Raw genomic sequence first — 17,618 nt, 5'->3', positions numbered from 1 at the left:
ATATCCCCCGCGCAACCCGCAAAGGCGGAGGTGTTGTTAACATTTATGATAGCAAATTTCAATTTTCATCTTTTGAGCTTCTAGTCATGAAATCTATGCAGCCTACTCAATCACTTTTTATAGCTACTGTTTACAGGCCTCCTGGGCCATATACAGTGTTCCTCACTGAGTTCCCTGAATTCCTATTGGACCTTGTAGTCATGGCAGATAATATTCAAATTTTTGGTGACTTTAATATTCACATGGAAAAGTCCACAGACCCGCTCCAAAAAGCTTTCGGAGCCATCATCGACTCATAATCTGGACCTAGTTTTGTCCCGTGGATAAAAAATTGTGGATCTTAATGTTTTTCCTCATAATCCTGGACTATCGGACAATCATTTTATTATGTTTGTAATCGCAACAAATAATCTGCTCAGACCCCAACCAAGGATAATCAAAAGTCGTGCTATAAATTCTCGGACAACCCAAAGATTCCTAGATGCCCTTCCAGACTCCCTCCACCTACCCAAGGACGTCAGAGTACAAACATCAGTTAACCACCCAACTGAGGAACTCAATTTAACATTGCACAATACCCTAGATGTAGTCACACCCCTAAAAACAAAACACATTTGCCATAAGAATATAGCTCCCTGGTATACAGAAAATACCCAAGCTTCCAGAAAATTGGAACGGAAATGGCGCCACATCAAACTGGAAGTCTACCAACTAGCTTGGAAAGACAGTACCGGGCAGTATCGAAGAGCGCTCACTGCTGCACGATCATCCTATTTTTCCAACTTAATTGTGAAAAATAAGAACAATCCAAAATGTATTTTTGATACTGTCGCAAAGTTAACTAAAAAGCAGCATTCCCCAAGAGAGGATGGCTTTCACTTCAGCAGTGATAAATTCATGAACTTCTTTGAGAATAAGATCCTGATCATTAAAAAGCAAATTACGGACTCCTCTTTAAATCTACGTGTTCCTCCAAAGCTCAGTTGTCCTGAGTCTGTACAACTCTGCCAGGACCTAGGATCAAGGGAGACACTCAAGTATTGTAGTATTATATCTCTTGACACATTGATGAAAATAATCATGGCCTCTAAACCTTCAAGGTGCATACTGGACTCTATTCCAACTAAACTACTGAAAGAGCTGCTTCCTGTGCTTGGCCCTCCTATGTTGAACATAATAAACGGCTCTCTATCCACCGGATGTGTAGCAAACTCACTAAAAGTGGCAGTAATAAAGCCTCTCTTGAAAAAGCCAAACCTTGATCCAGAAAATATAAAAAACTATTAGCCTTAATTGAATCTTCCATTCCTCTCAAGCATTTTAGAAAAAGCTGTTGCGCAGCAACTCACTGCCTTCCTGAAGACAAACAATGTATACGAAACGCTTCAGTCTGGTTTTAGACCCCATCATAGCACTGAGACTGCACTTGTGAAGGTGGTAAATTACCTTTTAATGGCGTCAGACCGAGGCTCTGCATCTGTCCTCGTGCTCCTAGACCTTAGTGCTGCTTTTGATGCCATAGGTTACCACATTCATTTGGAGAGATTGGAAACCCAAATTGGTCTACACGGACAAGTTCCGGCCTAGTTCTTATCTGTCGGAAAGATATCAGTCTGTCTCTGTGGATGGTTTGTCCTCTGACAAAACAACTGTATATTTCGGAGTTCCTCAAGGCTCCGTTTCAGGACCACTATTTTCACTATATACTGTATTTTACCTCTTGGTGATGTCATTTGGAAACATAATGTTAACTTTCACTGCTATGCGGATGACACACTGCTGTACATTTCGATGAAACATGGTGAAGCCCCAAAATTGCCCTCCCTGGAGGCCTATGTTTCAGACATAAGGAAGTGGATGGCGGCAAGTGTTCTACTTCTAAACTCGGACAAAACAGAGATGCTTGTTCTAGGTCCCAAGAAACAAAGAGATCTTCCGTTGAATCTGACAATTAATCTTGATGGTTGTACAGTCATCTCAAATAAAACTGAAGAACCTCGGCGTTACTCTGGACCCTGATCTCTCTTTTGACAAACATATCAAGACTGTTTCAACAACAGCTTTTTTCCATCTACGTAACATTGCAAAAATCTGAAACTTTCTGTCCAAAAATGATGCAGAAAACTTAATTCATGCTTTTGTCACTTCTAGGTTAGACCACTGCAATGCTCTACTTTCCGGCTCCCCAGATAAAGCACTAAATAAACTTCAGTTAGTGCTAAACACGGCTGCTAGAAACATGACTAGAACCAATAATTGTGATCATATTACTCCAGTGCTAGCCTCCCTACACTGGCTTCCTGTTAAGGCAAGGGCTGATTTCAAGGTTTTACTGCTAAACTACAAAGTATGACATGGGCTTGCTCCTATCTATCTTTACGATTTGGTCCTGCCGTACATACCTACACGTTCGCTACGGTCACAAGACACAGGCCTCCTAACTGTCCCTAGAATTTCTAAGCAAACAGCTGGAGGCATCGCCTTCTCCTATAGAGCTCAATTTTTATGGAATGGTCTGCCTACCCATGTGAGAGATGCAGACTCGGTCTTTAAGTCTTTATTGAAGACTCATCTCTCCAGTAGGTCCCATGATTGAGTGTAGTCTGGCCCAGGAGTGTGAAGGTGAACAGAAAGGCACTGGAGCAATGAACAGCCTTTGCTGTCTCTGCCTGGCCGGTTCCCCTCTCTCCACTGGGATTCTCTGCCTCTAACCCTATTACAGGGGCTGAGTCACTGGCTTACTGGTGCTCTTCCATGCCGTCCCTAGGAGGGATGCGTCACTTGAGTGGGTTGAGTCACTGACGTGATCTTCCTGTCCGGGTTGGCGCCGCCCTTCTCTTCCTAGGTTCTGGCCTTTCTAGGGAGTTTTTCCTAGTCATTGTGCTTCTACACCTGCATTGCTTGCTGTTTGGGGTTATAGGCTGGGTTTCTGTACAGCACTTTATGACATCAGCTGATGTAAGAAGGGTTTAATAAATACATTTGATTGATTGATTGAAGTATTCGGAAAGTATTCAGACCCCTTAACTTGTTACTTTACAGCCTTATTCATCAATCTACACACAATGCCCCACAACGATGCAAAAAATATATATTTAGTTTATATGAAAAAACCCGGAAATTTCTAATTTACTTAAGTGCTTTGTTGAAGCACCTTTGGCACCGATTACAGCGTCGAGTCTTCTTGGGTATAGTGCTACAAGCTTGGTACACCTGTATTTGGGGAGTTTCTCCCATTCTTCTCTGCAGATCCTCTCAAGCTCTGTCAGGTTTGATGGGGAGTGTCGCTGCTCAGCTATTTTCAGGTCTCTCCAGGGATGTTCGATCGGGTTCAAGTCCGGGCTCTGGCTGGGCCACTTAAGAACATTGCCTTTTGGCAAACTCCAAGCGGGCTGTCATGTGCATTTTTTTCTGAGGAATGGCTTTGTTTTGGCCACTCTATAACAAATGTTTGATTGGTGGAGTGCAGCAACGATGGTTGTCATTCTGGAAGGTTCTCCCATCACCACGGAGGAAACTCGGGGTCTTGGTCACCTCCCTGACCAAGGCCTTCTCCCCCGATTGCTCAGTTTGGCGGGCGGCCAGCTCTAGGAAGAGTCTTGGTGGTTCCAAACTTCTTCCATTTAAGAATGATGGAGGCCACTTGGTCCTTGGGGACCTTCAACACAGCAAACATTCTTTAGTGCCCTTCCCCAGATCTGTGCATCGACACAATCCTGTCTTGGAGCTCTATGGACAATTCCTTCGACCTAATGGCTTGGGTTTTGCTCTGACATGCACTGTCAACTGTGGGACCTTATGTAGACAGGTGTGTGCCTTTCCAAATCATGGCCAATCAATTACGTTTGTCACAGGTTGACTCCATTCAAGTTGTAGAAACATAACAAGGATGATCAATGGAAACAGGATGCATCTGACCGCGTATAGGGAGGAGGTCAGAGACCTGGCCGTGTGGTGCCAGGACAACAACCTCTCCCTCAACGGGATCAAGACAAAGGAGATGATTGTGGACTACAGGAAAAAGAGCACTGAGCACTTCCCCATTCTCATCAACGGGGTTGCAGTGGAGCAGGTTGAGACCTTCAAGTTCCTTGGTGTCCACACCACCAACAAACTAACATGGTCCAAGCGCACCAAGACAGTCGTGAAGAGGGGACGACAACACCTATTCGCCCTCAGGAGACTGAAAATATTTGGCTTGGGTCCTCAGATCCTCAAAAGGTTTATCACCTGCACCATCGAGAGCATCCTGACTGGTTGCATCACTGCCTGGTATGGCAACTGCTCGGCCTCTGACTGAAAGCCACTACAGAGGGTAGTGTGAACGGCCCAGTACATCACTGGGGCCAAGCTTCCTGCCATCCAGGACCTCTATACCAGGCGGTGTCAGAAGAAGGCCCTAAAAATGATCAAAGACTCCAGCCACCCTAGTCATAGACTGTTCTCTCTGCTACCGCACGGCAAGCGGTACTGGAGCACCAAGTCTAGGTCCAAGAGGCTTCTAAACAGCTTCTACCCCCAAGCCATAAAGCTCCTAACATCTAATTCAAATGGCTACCCCAGACTTATTTGCATTGCCCCCCGCCCCCCTTACTCTGCTGCTACTCTCTGTTGTTATCATCTATGCATAGTCACTTTAATACCTCTACCTACATGTACATTTTACCTTATTACTTGTTACTTTTATTTCTTATTCTTGTCTATATTTTTTTTTATTGTATTTTTTAAAACTGCATTGTTGGTTAGGGGCTCGTAAGTAAGCATTTCACTGTAAGGTCTACACCTGTTGTATTTGGCGCATGTGACTAATACAATTTGATTTGATTTGAGCTAAATTTCAGGTGTCATAGCAAAGGGTCTGAATACTTGTGTAAATAAGGCATTTCTGGTTTTTATTTGTCGTAAATTTGCAAAAATATCAACAAACCTGTTTTTGCTTTGTCATTATCAGGTATTGTGTGTAGATTTCTGAGTATTTGTATTTATTTAATCAATTTTATAAGAAGGCTGTAACGTAACAACATTTTGGAAAAAATCAAGGGGCCTGAATACTTTACGAAGACACTGTATGTGTGCTGTGGCCTGTGTGTATGATTGTTTGTCTATGAGTGTTCTACTCTCCACTTGCCTCTTTCTATGTGTCTGAAACGCTTTGTCTCTCCAGATGCAGTTGCTATTGGACACTGCACGCAGAGGCCCTGGTGGTCATGTTGGAGCCTTCACCCCCGCCTTCGCCCCCGCTCTTTCCCTCTCCAGCCTCCAGCTAGAGCCTGACCTTGGGGGGGGGCGGGGGGGAGCTCCACATCAGCCCACTGAACCAACCTACTCAGCCAGTGCAGGTTTACTGATGCCTGGAAACACACACACCTGTCTCTTATACACATCTAGATGTGTAAATACAGACACATGTGTACACATGGACAGGCACACGCGGAGAACAGACACACAGAACAGGCACACACACAGAATGAACTTGCACGCACACACAGCCCTTGGACCAGGGGAGCCCCCCCAAGCTAGCAGATGTCCTGTCTCTCTCTCTCGCTCTCTGTTTCTCTTTTCCCTCTCTTTCTGTTTTTTTTTCTCTTTTTTATTTTTTCACCTCTTGATTCCTCTATCTCACTGTTTTGTTCTTATCCCATTCTCTCTCTCTCTCTGCTCCGATGTCACTCACTTTTCCTCCTCTTCTCTTCCCCTCTGTATTTTTTCTTTCTTTCTCTGCAGGTCTTTGCCTTGCCTCCCTCTCTCTCCCTTTTTACTTACTGAAAACAAATTACATCGTCAGAACATAAGTAGAAGATTGGTCAAATCACGTAGCATTCAGGTCTTGTGTTTAAATTGCAAGGACATTTCAAGTACGTCTTTCAATATTCCTTGGGAGAAATATTGAAGTGGTATGGACTAAAAGAAGGTATGTATGCATACACTGAGTGTACATAACATTAAGAACACCTGCTCTTTCCATGACATAGACTGACCAAGTGAATCCAAGTTAAAGCTATGATCCCTTATTGATGTCACTTGTTAAATCAACTTCAATCAGTGTAGATGACGGGGAGTAGACAGGCAATAGAAGGATTTTTAAGCCTTGAGACAATTGAGACATGGATTGTGTACGTGTGTCATTCAGAGGGTGAATGGACAAGACCAAAGATTTAAGTACCCTTGAACGGGGTATGGGAGTAGGCGCACGAACAGTGTTTCAAGAACTGCAACACTGCTGAGTTTTTCATGCTCAACAGTTTCCTGTGTGTACTGAATCAAGAATGGTCCACCACCCAAAGGACAGCCAGCCAACTTGACACAACTGTGGGAAGCATTGCAGTTAACATGGGCCAGCATCCCTGTGGAACGCTTGTGAAACCTTGTAGAGTCCATGCCCCAACGAATTGAGGCTGGTCTGAGGGCAAAAGGGGCAGGTGCAAATCAATATTAGGAAGTTGTCCTCAATGTTTTGTACACTCAGCGTGTATGATTACTATAGGCAATAACAGATGTACATCCAGAAATAAATATACCTATACTTACACTCTAACAACTCACTAGGTAGAGCACTACCGTTCAAAAGTTTGGGGTCACTTAGAAATGTCCATGTTTTTGAAAGAAAAGCATATTTTTTGTCCATTACAATAACATCAAATTGATCAGAAATACAGTGTAGACATTGTGAATGTTGTAAATGACTATTGTAGCTGGAAACGACAGATCGTTTATGGAATATCCACATAGGCGTACAGAGGTCCATTATCAGCAACCATCAGCGCAGTTCCTCTGTCCAGTGTCTTGTGTTCTTTTGCCCATCTTTTATTTTTTTTGGCCAGTCTGAGATATGGCTTTTTCTTTGCAACTCTGCCTTGAAGGCCAGCATGCCGGAGTTGCCTCTTCACTGTTGACGTTGAGACTGGTGTTTTACGGGTACTATTTAATAAAGCTGCCAGTTGAGGACTTGTGAGGCGAGGCGTCTGTTTCTTAAACTAGACACTCTAATGTACTTGTCCTCTTGCTCAGTTGTGCACCGGGGCCTCCCACTCCTCTTTGTATTCTGGTTAGAGCCAGTTTGCGCTGTTCTGTGAAGGGAATAGTACGCAGCGTTGTACGAGATCTTCAGTTTCTTGGCAATTCTCACATGGAATAGCCTCAATTTCTCAGAACAAGAATAGACTGACGAGTGTCAGTAGAAAGTTCTTTGTTTGTAGCCATTTTGAGCCTGTAATCGAACCCACAAATGCTGATGCTCCAGATACTCAACTTGTCTAAAGAAAGCCAGTTGAATTGCTTCTTTCATCAGAACAACAGTTTTCAGCTATGCTAACATAATTGCAAAAGCATTTTCTAATTATCAATTATCCTTTTAAAATGATAAACTTGGATTAGCTAACATAATGTGCCATTGGAACACATGAGTGATGGTTGTTGATAATGGGCCTCTGTACGCCTATGTAGATATTCCATTAAAAATCTGCTGTTTCCAGCTCCAATAGTCATTTACAACATTAACAATGTCTACGCTGTATTTCTGATAAATTTTATGTTTTTTTAAGGGACAAAAAATGTGCTTTTCTTTCAAAAACAAGTACATTTCTAAATGACCCCAAACTTTTGAACGGTAGTGTACATCTGATAACCTGCCTAAAATATGTAATTATAGTCCCAATAGAGTTATAGACACAGACCTTGAATAAGGAACGACATAGGGATACACCCAGCATAGAGCCAGATGATTCACTCATCTTAGGCCTGGACCAATCAATGAGCCTCAAGTACATAAATCTGGTCCATTGAAGTTCCAGACACAAACCTTGGATAAGTAACGGGTGTAGACAAAGAAGAGCTCTCCAGAAGGTGTACCAAAAATTGAAGGGCCATTTTCTCAAAAGTGGGGTTTCAAGTTAATTAACTTTCAAAGCAGAATTACTTTCCATCTGCAGTGAATGATATATTATTTTCTAGCTTTACCTTTCTAAACTTTTATCCAATGTAAAAAACACAATTTAAAATGTTGCTAAATAAGACTGAATCGAGGTGGTTCACATATGATTTCGTAAATCTTTGAAACAATTTCGACGACAGTTGCTACATTAGGGCACGGACATGAAGAACATGACAACCGAGACAAGATATTACTCAACATTTTTTATTTAAATGTAATAGATCCACTGAGTAATAGGGTGATTATTTAGTTAAAATTCATCATATCTTTACACAAAACAATGCTGATAAATGTTGTAGCCTCACACAGTTTTGGTGAGCCTCAACCATGTAAAGTATATATTCTATTTATCTTTAGTTGAAGCTGATCCTGTGGAATGATTCTTTATATGATGCAATGACCTCAAATTCTAACCAATGAAATATATTTCACATGAGCATTTAGGGGGATCAATATTGAGAATGATGACCCTCTCTGGAGTGTAGAGAAGACCCGAGGAAGTCCCCTGAGTTAATTAAGGGATATGACTGGCCAGGGATGTGCTAATCATTTCACTCCATGCTGAGTGTATCTCTATGTGGTTACCTTCTTACGGCTGAGATCCCGTTAACGGGATCGATATGACAACAGCCAGTGAAAGTGCAGGGCGCCAAATTCAAAACAACAGAAATCTCATAATTAAAATTCCTCAGACATACAAGTATTTTACACCATTTTAAAGATACACTTCTTGTTAATCCCACCACAGTGTCTGATTTCAAATAGGCTTTTCGGCGAAAGCACCACAAACGATTATGTTAGGTCAGCACCTATTCACAGAAAAACACAGCCATTTTTCCAGCCAAAGAGAGGAGTCACAAAAATCAGAAATAGAGATAGAATTAATCGCTAACCTTTGATGATCTTCATCAGATGACACTCATAGGACTTCATGTTACACAATACATGTATGTTTTGTTCGGTAAAGTTCATATTTATATAAAAAAATCTCATTTTACTTTGGCGCGTTATGTTCAGTAATGTTTTGCCTCCAAAACATCCGGTGATTTTGCAGAGAGCCACATCAATTTACAGAAATACTCATAATAAACATTGATAAAAGATACAAGTATAAACATGGAACTTTAGATAAACTTCTCCTTAATGCAACTGCTGTGTCAGATTTCAAAAAAACTTTATCGGAAAAAGCACACCATGCAATAATCTGAGTACAGCGCTCAGAGCCCAAATAAGCCATAAAGATATCCGCCATTTTTTGGAGTCAACAGAAGTTTTTTTTATTTTTTTATTTCACCTTTATTTAACCAGGTAGGCTAGTTGAGAACAAGTTCTCATTTGCAACTGCGACCTGGCCAAGATAAAGCATAGCAGTGTGAACAGACAACAACACAGAGTTACACATGAAGTAAACAATAAACAAGTCAATAACATGGTAGAAAAAAAGAGAATCTATATACAATGTGTGCAAAAGGCATGAGGAGGTAGGCAATAAATCGAATAATTACAATTGTAGCAGCATAACCACTGGAGTGATAAATCATCAGATGATCATGTGCAAGTAGAGATACTGGTGTGCAAAAGAGCAGAAAAGTAAATAAATAAAAGCAGTATGGGGGTGAGGTAGGTAAATTGGGTGAGCTATATACCGATGACTATGACAGCTGCAGCGATCGGTTAGGCTGCTCCGGATAGCAGATGTTTAACCTTTACACCCCAGCGTTCCGCTAGGGAACTCCTCCCACATTCCACTGAAAAGGCAGAGCGCGAAATTCAAAAAATATTCTTTAGAAATATTAACTTCACACATTAACAAGTCCAATACAGCTAATGAAAGATACACATCTTGTGAATCCAGCCAACGTGTCGATTTTTTTTAATGTTTTACAGGGAAAACACAGATAATATTTATGTTAGCTCACCAACAAATAGAAAAAAGCACAGACATTTTTCACAGCACAGGTAGCATGCACAAAATCAACCAAACTAACCTAGAACAAACCAAAGAAACCAGAAACAACTCCATCAGATGACAGTCTTATAACATGTTATACAATAAAATCTATGTTTTGTTCGAAAAATGTGCATATTTCAGGTATAAATTCATAGTTTACATTGCGGCTACAATCAGAAATTGCCACGAAAGCAGCCAGAATAATTACAGACACCAACGTTACATACCGAAATACTCATCATAAAACATTTCTGAAAAATACATGGTGTGGTATAGCAAAATGAAGACAAAGATCTTGAGAATACAGCCAATATTCCGATTTTTTAAGTGTTTTACAGCGAAAACACAATATAGCATTATATTAGCTTACTAAATAGCCTACCACACTACCGCATTCATTCATCAAGGCACGTTAGCGATAGCAATAGGCACGTTAGCGTTAGCGAATAAACAGCAAAATATATTAAATTTCACTAACCTTCATAACCTTCCTTCAGATGACAGTCCTATAACATCAGGTTATACATACACTTATGTTTTGTTCGAAAATGTGCATATTTAGAGCTGAAATCCGTGGTTATACAACATAGCATAACGTAGCATAACGTAGCATAACGTGCTAACGTAGCATCTTTTTCCCAGAATGTGTGGATATTTCTATTAGACTCTCACCTATTCTGACCAAATAGCTATTCATAAACATTACAAAAAAATACATGTTGTATAGGAAACAATAGATCCATTAGTTCTTAATGCAATCGCARTGTTAGAATTCTAAAAATATCTTCATTACGACATAAGACTTAGTTATGGTAAGGGAATAACCAAAACCTGAGCGCAAAGCTACTAGTACACAGTTCGACAGATATATATGAAATAGCATCACAAAATGGTTCCTACTTTTGCTGATCTTCTATCAGAATGTTGTACAAGGGGTCTTTTGTCCTGAACCGTCTTTGTTTGGATTCAGAACGTTCTTTTTCCCTCTTGAATTAGCAAGCACACTGGCCATGCGGCGCTAAGCTCTCCAACGTCAACAAAGTCAAACAACGCAACACAAATAACGTCCCGAATAAATTTCAATAATCTAATGAAACTATATTGAAAAAACATACTTTAGGATGATATTGTAACATGTATCAAATAAAATCAAAGCCGGAGATCATATTCGCCCCATAACGACTGCTTTCCAGTAGGCAATAACAGGTCCCTCCACGCGCCTTGCAGAAAACAGAAAATGGGGGACACGTTGTTCCAAGAGGGCTTATTCAACGTCAGACAGAGATAATCAACTCATTTTTCCTCTCACTTCCTCTTGACATCCGGGTGAAGGTGTATGACGTGCACGTATAGTCATACGTATCATGCCCATTTATAGGCAGTCACTTAAACAGAACATAGATTTCAGACTTTCCACTTCCTGGTCACAAAGTGTGCTGCCAAATGAGTTCTGTTTTACCCACAGACAAAATTCAAACGGTTTTAGAAACTAGAGAGTGTTTTCTATCCAATACTAATAATAATATGCATATTGTACGAGCAAGAATTGAGTACGAGGCCGTTTAAATTGGGTACGATTTTCCCCCAAAGTGAAAACAGCGCCCTCTGGTCCTCATCAGGTTAAAAACTTCTTCTGGCTGCAAGCCCGACGCCGGTACACTTATGACAACAGCCAGCTCAAGTGCAGGGCGCAAAATTCAAAATATATTTTTTAGAAATATTTAACTTTCACACATTAACAAGTCCAATACAGCATTTGAAAGATAAACATCTTGTGAATCCAGCCAACATGTCCGATTTTTTAAATGTTTTACAGCGAATACATGTTGTATAGGAAATGATAGATACACTAGTTCTTAATGCAATCGCAGTGTTAGAATTCTAAAAATAACTTCATTACGATATAAGGCTTACGTTATGGCGAGATAGTGCCCAAAACCTGGGCGCAAAACTAATAGTACACAGTTCGACAGATATATGAAATAGCAACATAAAATGGGTCCTACTTTTGATAAGCTTCCATCAGAATGTTGTACAAGGGGTCCTTTGTCCAGAACAATCGTTGTTTGGATTTAGAACGTCCTCTTCTCCAGTCAATTAGCACAGAAAGCTAGCAAAGTGGCGCGAAGCTCTCCTTCCTGAACATACGCAGACAAAGCAACACGCCTAACGTCCCGAAAAAATTTCAATAATCTAATAAAACTATATTGAAAAAACATACTTTACGATGATATTGTCACATGTATCAAATAAAATCAAAGCCGGAGATAGTAGTCGCCTATTCGGATCGCCCTGCGCCTCGTCCTCCGGGTCGTCCCCGAGGTCGGTGTCGGCACACTGCTGGAGCCGCGCGTCAAGGGGGGTGTACTGTCACGACTTCCGCCAAAGTCGGTCCCTCTCCTTGTTCGGGCGGCGTTCGGCGGTCGACGTCACCGGCCTTCTAGCCATCGCCGATCCACTTTTCATTTTCCATTTGTTTTGTCTTGTCTTACACACCTGGTTTCAATTCCCCAATTACTTGTTCATTATTTAACCCTCTGTTCCCCCATGTTTTTTTGTGAGTGATTGTTTTTATGTAATACGGTCCGTTTATGTGGGCTCGCTTATTTTGTATTGTATTTGTCTTTTTGAGTAAAATAAGTTTATTTACTCATATCTGCTGTCCTGCGCCTGACTCCTCTACACCAGCTACACACAGACTACATTACAGATGGATCATGTGAAAGAAATGTTATAACCACCCCCAGCCACATCCAGCTAAGTGTATGGGTTACTATTGTCTAGACGTGTACACATGTTCATGAAATACAATAGATGGCCGTAATCACCCCAAGACACACCTGTCTAACTTGATGGGTCTTGTAATCATCTGGTGAAGTATAGTCTTTTGTTTAGACATGTAGAAGTAACCTAATGTTGCTATAAAGACAACCGAGAACTCGGACAAATACAAGTTTACGACACTTTGATATCTGTAACTTGCAGCTGTTTAGGCTATGTCTAGCACGAATTAGATTGAGCAATGAAGCCCCACTTGTGGTTTTCTTAAATTTTTTCGTTTTTGATAGTATGGTACACATTACCATGGAAGGATTTAGAAGGGAAGAACTCCCTCAGACTTGTATTCCAGAGTCTGGGATCCGCACTATATTCAGCTGTTGCAACAGCTAATTTTTCAATGGCTGTCCGCTGGTCACAAATACAAAAGGCAGCTTAAACATCTTCAATTAAACCGTTACTGCGTTAAAGTACACATATACATTTGTGAACAACCACAATCCGTAAGGCTCAAATAGACAATGAGAGAGCATCAGTGTGATTCACATCAATGCGCTATGTAGATACTGTATCAATAATAAGTGATATCCATATCACCTGTAGGCTACACCAATGCTGTCGTCCTTACCTCCAAGTGTTTATTCCAGTCGAATAATCTTTGGATGCCGCCAGCAGTCGCACCATTGGAAGAAATACGTAGCTTGGCGTACAAAAGCCTATTCCTGCGATCAATCAAATCAAAACACTTGGTCAATGACTTGTGGTCAGACTCACTCAGACAGAACACATTTAAACTTGTGCCGAATGCCATTGAGAAAACAGAAAGATGTCAAATCATTTTTGCACAATTTTAAAGTAATTCTAGAAGTGTTCATCTAATCACAACATTTTTGCTGGTAACAACAGATCACAGTTGCAGATGTTTTTGTAATCAGTTAAATGTAATGGATGAAATCCCTTACTCCCCAACCCTGATTGGTACAGTAGATTTGATGTTGTAAACGAGGAAATACTTTATTTATATTATATGGAATGCTTGTGAAATAGACTAATCGCCCTTAGTCTGGTCATAAAGGACTAAATTGTTCCGATGATAATACCAACCAGAAGGCGAACATATCTTGAAAGACTGGTTGCAAGCATCACTAAGGTAACACCGACATCATCTATTAGGGGGCAGTAATGAGGCGACCAATAATGGCTGCAATTGAGTTTGGCTGTGCGGTTGAATTTAGTACTTATTGATGGTTTAATGAGACATTACATTTACATTTAAGTCATTTAGCAGACGCTCTTATCCAGAGCGACTTACAAATTGGTGCATTCACCTTATGATATCCAGTGGAACAACCACTTTACAATAGTGCATCTAACTCTTTTTAGGGGGGGGGTTAGAAGGATTACTTTATCCTATCCTAGGTATTCCTTAAAAGACATTCAACTGGTGATAATCTAGTGCATCGATGGTCGCAATAGGGTCTGAAAGGTTTGGCCTAAGAAAACTACTATGACCCCTTTATTGGAAAGATTTAGACTGCTCATAAACACTATATTTCTCCGTTTGTTTTGCTTTACGACCACCACACTGCGTCTTGGACTCGGTCTGGAAGTTTGGTAAAGCCGATCTGCAACTTATGTCTGTAGCGTCCAATGGCAAGTCAACTTAGTTTGTTTAAAAACCTGAAAATAAGAGACATTTAGGTTAATTGCTAAGACTTATAGTCACTTATTTCATCTTCATGTTAATATCTAATCATTAGGTGTAGTCATTACTCTTGTCCACCCTCTGCCATGTATTTGAAGTGTTGTTGTAGGAATACATTGTGTAGGCTACATTTATTCCAGCAGCCCATGCAGCAGTAAATGCCTGTAAATATAACCCATTACAATTAACACGACTCACAGAAAGCATCCTACCATCCCCTCTCCCTCCGTCTGTCACCTCCTTCTATCCATCCCTTGACATCTCTCCTTGCAACTCTATCCATCCATCTATAAATCTCTTCCCTCTTTCAAATCCATCCAGCGTTTCCCTCCATTCCAGCCTCATCCTTTCACCATCCCCCATCCCTCCTTTTCAGCCATTTTTCCCCTCCTTCCATTCGCTGTATCCATCCATTTCCCTCTATTCATGTGGAGATCATTATTCCATGACGAAGAGGAGTGTTAAGTGAAAAGAACCAGATATCTACAGTAAAACAGGGGGATATTATATACGGAGCAGGTGGGCCAAGCTCACATACACTACTACATTACAATCATCTCTCTCTCTCACTACAGTGTATAATAATCCTCTGTGTGGTGTGTGTGGTGTGTGGTGTGTGTGTGGTGTGTGTGTGTGTGTGTGGTGTGTGTGTGGGTGTGTGTGTGTGTGTGTGTGTGTGGGTGTGTGTGTGTGTGTGTGTGTGTGTGTGTGTTGTGTGTGTGTGTTGTGTGTGTGTGTGGTGTGTGCAAGTGTATTTTGTGGAATCAGTGTGGTGTGTATGAGTGTGTCTGTGTGTCTATGTTTGTGTCTGTGTGCGTGTTTGTGAATCATCAGGGTAGTCTGTGATCCTATAGTGCTAGCTAGCTCCAGGGTCTATCAGCCATGCAAATGAGCCCTGGTTCCTTTACCTTAATTAACAGTCCCAGGGGACAGTGTGGTGAATAACATGAGCTCTCCTCTCCTCCGCTCTCCACTTTCCAGTCTCCAGTGACAGGCATTGCAGAGCACAACACAACACAATGTTTCATTAAGACTGACAATTGTGGGGAGAAAACAGAGATGGGTATGTGGTGGTGGTTTTTGATAGTGGGTACCGATATGCAGGGATGTGTATCAGCGGATGGGCCAAATAACATTATGAGCATCAGAAAAAAATATATAAAAATAAAAAAAATACAAGGAAATACAATGATGTGTATTGGGTTAATTACTCCTGCAAATTTTCACAAAAATATAATCAGTATCCTACAACTACCTGTTATTGGTAGCTCAGGAGCATAATTTCTACTTTGATTAATGAATTTTATTCCACATTTCCTGTAATATATGTCTTTTTGAATTTTGCCTATTCTCTTTTCCTTTTGAATGGGGTAGGAGGTCTCCAGTGTTCTTCCCCAACCATGAGAGGCAGAGAGAGAGAGAGAGAGAGAGAGAGAGAGAGAGAGAAACAAATAAACCAAAATAAAAGCAAAGTCTTCTCATGCTTTGCTGATAAAAACAAAGCTTTGACTCAATTTGTTATCAGGGTCTGCTTTATAAATTTATGAAAGCACCAGAACAGTCTGCAGCACCTGGTCTCACCCTACTAAAATCTGAAGTCAAATGTCCACTGTTTGCTGATGATCTGGTGCTTCTGTCCCCAACCAAGGTAGGCATATAGCAGCACCTATATCTTCTGCACAGATTCTGTCAGACCTGGGCCCTGACAGTGAAACTCAGTGAAACAAAAATAATCCAAAAAAGGTCCAGCTGCAAGGACCACAAATACAAATTCCATGTAGACTCTGTTGCTCAAGAGCACACAACAAACTATACCTACCTCGGCCTAAGGATCAGCACCACAGGTAACTTCCACAAAGCTGTGAACAATATGAGAGACAAAGCAAGAAGGGCCTCTATGCCATCAAAAATGCTATCAAAAGGAACATAAAATTCGACATCCCAATTAGGATCTGGCTAAAAATACTTGAATTAGTTATAGAACCTTATGGTTGAGGTCTGGGGTCCGCTCACCAACCAAGAATTCACACCAAATTGAGACTCTGCATGCAGAATTTTGCAAAAACATCCTCCATGTACAACGTAAAACACCAAATAATGCATGCAGAGACGAATTAGGACGACACCCGCTAATGATCAAAATCCAGGAAAGAGCCATTAAATTCTACAACCACCTAAAATGAAGTGATTCCTAAACTTTCCATAACCTATTCATCAGCTACAGAGCAATGAGCCTAGAGAAGAGTCCCCACAGTAATGGGGCTCTGTTCACAAACACAATCAGACTCCACAGAGCCCCAGGACAGCAACACTGTTAGATCAAACCGAATCATGAAAAAAAAAAGATAATTACTATTTGAAAGAATTAACCTAAAATACTGAGCAAACTGGAATGCTATTTGACCCTTAACAGAGGGTACACAATGGCAGAATAGCTGACCACTGTGACTGACAGAAAAAAAACTTTGACTTTGAGTATGAGTATGTCGAGACTCAGTGAGCATAGCCTTGCTATGAAGAGAGGCCGCTGTAGGCAGACCTGACACTCGACAGAAAACAGGATATGTGCACACTGCCCACAAAATAAGGTGGTAACTGAGCTGCACTTCCTAACCCCGAGCCAAATGTATGACCATAATAGAGACACATACAGTGTATTCAGAAAGTATTCAGACCCCTTGAATTTTTGTTACGTTACAGCCTTAAGTCTATAATGCATTTTTTTTACTCATCAATCTACACACAATACCCCATAATGACAACGCAAAAACAAGTTTTTATACATTTTTACAAATGTATTAAAAAATAAATGTTAAAATCACATTAACATAAGTATTCTGACCGTTTACTCAGTACTTTGTTGAAGCACTTTTGGCAGCGATTACAGCCTTGAGTTTTCTTTGGTTTGACGCTACAAGCTTGGCATACCTGTATTTGGGGAGTTTCTCCCATTCTTCTCTTCAGATCCTCTCAAGCTCTGTCAGGTTGGATGGGGAGCGTTGCTGCACAGCTTTTTTCAAGTGGGCTATCATGTGCCTTTTACTGGGGAGTGGCTTCCGTCTAGCATAAAGGCCTGATTGGTGGAGTGCTGCAGAGATGGTTGTCTTTCTGGAAGGTTCTCCCATCTCCACAGAGAAACTATGGAGCTCTGTTAGAGTGACCATCGGGTTCTTAGTCACCTCCATGACCAAGGCCCTTCTCCCCCAATTGCTCAGTTTGGCTGGGCAGCCAGCTCTAGGAAGAGTTTTGGTGGT

This window comes from Salvelinus sp. IW2-2015, linkage group LG2, assembly GCF_002910315.2.
Source record: "Salvelinus sp. IW2-2015 linkage group LG2, ASM291031v2, whole genome shotgun sequence".
In the NCBI taxonomy this organism is placed as follows: Eukaryota; Metazoa; Chordata; class Actinopteri; order Salmoniformes; family Salmonidae; genus Salvelinus; species Salvelinus sp. IW2-2015.
This window is presented reverse-complemented; position numbering follows the sequence as displayed.